Below are 3,515 nucleotides of genomic sequence, written 5' to 3' on the forward strand. Positions count from 1 at the left end.
TATTTTTTTGTTTTTTGTTTTGTTTTCTTTTGGTAGAGACAGGGTCCCACTGTGTTGCTCAGGCTGGTCTCTAACTCCTGGGCTCAAGTGAACTTCCTTTCTCAGCTCCCAGTGAGTTAAGATTACAGGTGTGAGCCACAATGCCTGGCCTACCCACACATTTCTGCATGAATTTCCTTTCAGGAGAGTGGGGAAATGATGAAAATTGTGTGTTATATAAGGTTTTGCCTAATGGGTGAGAACCACTGGTGTAGACCATGCTGAAGACAATCGGGAGCCCCTGAAAACGTTCAAGCAGGGGAGTGACATGATCAGACCTGCATTTTGGGAAGATCGCTGTGGCTGTAATGTGGAGAACAGATTGTAAGGAGCCAGCCAAGGTAGCATGAAGACCAGCTGGATGGCTGTTGCCATATTCCAGGTGAGAAATGAGCATGGCCTGAAGTAAGGTGTTAGTAACAGAAATAAAGAAAGAACATAATGATATTTTCTCCCTAGATTCTCTAAAGAGTTAGCTTCACTTTTCCCAGAAATATATGCTGTCAAGATCAAATGAATGGTAATATTTCAGACATCCTGAAAGATAATGGGGAAATACAGTTATGTGTCGCATAATGACATTTTGATCAATGATAGACCAAATATAATAGTGGTTCCATAAGACTATAATAGTAGTGTTATAGCTCTTTTAGAATTTGTCAAGCAGGCTTTTTGGTTTTTGCCACAAAGCCCAGAATAAAAGAAAAGACTCTGAGCACTTTGTGAGGCCAAGGTGAGTGGATCACTTGAGGTCAGGAGTTTGAGACCAGCCTGGCCAACATGGTGAAACCCCGTCTCTACTAAAAATACAAAAATTAGCCAGGCGTGGTAGTGGGCACCTGTAATGCCAGCTACTCGGGAGGCTGAGGCAGGAGAATTGCTCGAACTCAGGAGGTGGAGTTTGCAGTGAGCCAGGATCATGCCACTGCACTGCAGCATGGGCAACAGAGTGAGACTCCATCCCCTACCCCACTCCCCCAAAAGACTATAATACTGTATTTTTATTCTACCTTTTCTGTGTTTAGATATGTCTGGATACATGAATACTTACCATTGTGTTACAGTTGCCTATAGTATTCAGTACAGTAATATGCTGTACAGGTTTGTAACCTAGGAGCGATAGGCTATCCCCCCTGTCATCTGGATGTGTAGCGGGCTGTACCACCTAGGTTTGTGTAAGTGCAGTCTAAGATGTTTGCAATATGATGAAATTGCTTAACAATGCATTTCTGAAAACACATTCTCAATATTAAGTGACACATGACAGTATGTTTACAACAGGGATGTTTCCCATATTTCTCAAATCATATCAGCAGTGTAATGGTTAAAAGACTAGACTCATCTGGGCGCAGTGGCTCACACCTGTAATCCCAGCACTTTGGGAGGCTGAGGCGGGTGGATCGCGAGGTCAGGCATTCGAGACCAGCCTGGCCAACATAGTGAAATCCCGTCTCTACTAAAAATTCAAAAAATTAGCTGGGCGTGGTGGTGGGAGACTGTAATCCCAGCTACTCAGGAGGCTGAGGCAGGAGAATCGCTTGAACCTGAGAGGTGGAGGTTGCAGTGAGCTGAGTTCACACCACTGTACTCCAGCCCAGGCAACAGTGTGAGACTACGTCTCCAAAAAAAAAAAAAAAGGTCTACACTCTGGTTAAGAGGTTTGAATCCTCACACTCTGACATTTAAGAGCCCCGGCCGTGGGCAAAATCCCTCAACTTCTCTAAGCCCCAGTTTATTTTTCAGTGAAATGGGATTTCGACTGTTGCTACCATGTTGTAATTTAATGAACATAGGTATTCACTTCACCTACTTTTTAGACCAGTCCTGGCTCTAAGTAGAGACAATTTCAAAAGCGAATTGTTCAGTTATCTTTTGAGTAGTGGTATTAAATTTATACTCAACCATCTACATGATCAGAGTTTGACCCATTTGTGACAAATTTCGGACAATTCTAGGATTAGAATGGCTGCCTGTAATTTTAGGTTATAGAAGAGACGGAAACTTATCTGTTGGCACTGGATTTTAACCCAATGGTAGATGTTCCCTTCTTATAATTTGTTAACATTTTGGGTGATCATGAAGAAGTACTTTCTAAGGACTTGGGAATGAGGATATAAGATTGCCCTCTGAGAATAAACTGTAGGATCAGAGCAGAAAAACATTAAATTTTCTGAAGGAGACAGGTTGACTCTTAGGCCAGCTAAAATGTCAGCAATATAATTAAATATATATTAATATATCTAAAGATATCAGTCAAAAAAGGATTGATTGGCCTAGGTAAACATATAGACAAAACTGGCAGTACCTCTCCAAGTTTACAGTAGGGGATAGAAAGTCTTAACCATTAGCATACATATTTCTTTCTTTCTGCTTTTGTTTTGTTTTGTTCTGAGGCAGGGTCTCACTCTGTCACCCAGTCTGGAGTGCAGTGGCATGATCTTGGCTCACTGTAGCCTCCGTCTACCGGGTTCAAGCGATTCTCCTGCCTCAGCCCCCCAAGTAGCTGGGATTGCAGGAGTGTGCCACCAGGCCTGGCTAACTTTTGTATTTTTAGTAGACAGAGTATCACCATGTTGACCAGGCTGGTCTCGAACTTGACCTCAGGTGATTTCCGCCCACCTTGGCCCCCCAAAGTGTTGGACTTACAGGCGTGAGCCACCGCACCCAGCCTAAAGTCGCTTTTGCCATGTAAAGTAACACTCACAGGTTCTGTGGGCATCTTTGAGGGACTTCTTCAGTGTGCCACGGGGTCTTCTAGCCCATTTCCATATATCTGATTATCTATCTTTATTGTTACTGCTGAGCAGAATTCAGATTATGACTTGACTTCCCACATAGGCTGTCTATGGAGAGAAAATGCACAGAGCATTCAGACCTTGAAGTTTCTGTCCCCATGATAGAGATTTCTCATGGTAATTTAGTAAAGTGTCTTCTGATGGTGAATTGGCTTCTCTTTGCCTTGACGTCAAGGAGAAAATGCACTAATCAGGCAAGTGAGAAAATTCTCGTCCATGTGAGAGTTTAATTTCTCATTGTAAATGAATAAAGTGGCATTTGGATGTCTGGGATCTGTCAGGGCCTACACCCAGGACATTGGCAGGACTGTTTGTGGGCCATATCCTGAAAAGTGGACATCCAGCTATGGTGCTCTGGTACCTCCTGCATGGCCCCTGCGGTCTTCCTTGGATGACCCCTTGACTGCTTCATGGTCAGGTCTCTCTCCTCTGATTTCTAGATCACCCACTCAAGAGGATGAAGTAATGTTGTCCCTAATTTATATATATATATATAGAAAGAGAGAGAGAGAGAGTTTTACATTGAGTTTCTGGCCAAAGGACCTAACTAATATTTTTTAATGTAGAGAAAAACTCTTTTAGAAAATATTTCAATGGACATTAGAGTTTTGTTTTGTTTTGTTTTTTAAGACAGGATCTTGCTCTGTCACCCAGGTTGAAGTGCAGTGGTGCAATCTCGGC

General features: G+C 42.7%; 1 non-coding gene across 1 annotated transcript; it reads left to right on the top strand.

The window, feature by feature from the left end:
• Positions 1–672: 672 nt before the first annotated feature.
• LOC111524906 lies at positions 673–734 on the top strand. The gene has a single exon (XR_002725906.1). It is a non-coding gene; the product is annotated as a U7 small nuclear RNA (small nuclear RNA).
• The last annotated feature ends 2,781 nt before the right edge of the window (positions 735–3,515 follow it).

The sequence above is a fragment of the Piliocolobus tephrosceles genome, chromosome 15 (assembly GCF_002776525.5).
Source record: "Piliocolobus tephrosceles isolate RC106 chromosome 15, ASM277652v3, whole genome shotgun sequence".
In the NCBI taxonomy this organism is placed as follows: domain Eukaryota; kingdom Metazoa; phylum Chordata; class Mammalia; order Primates; family Cercopithecidae; genus Piliocolobus; species Piliocolobus tephrosceles.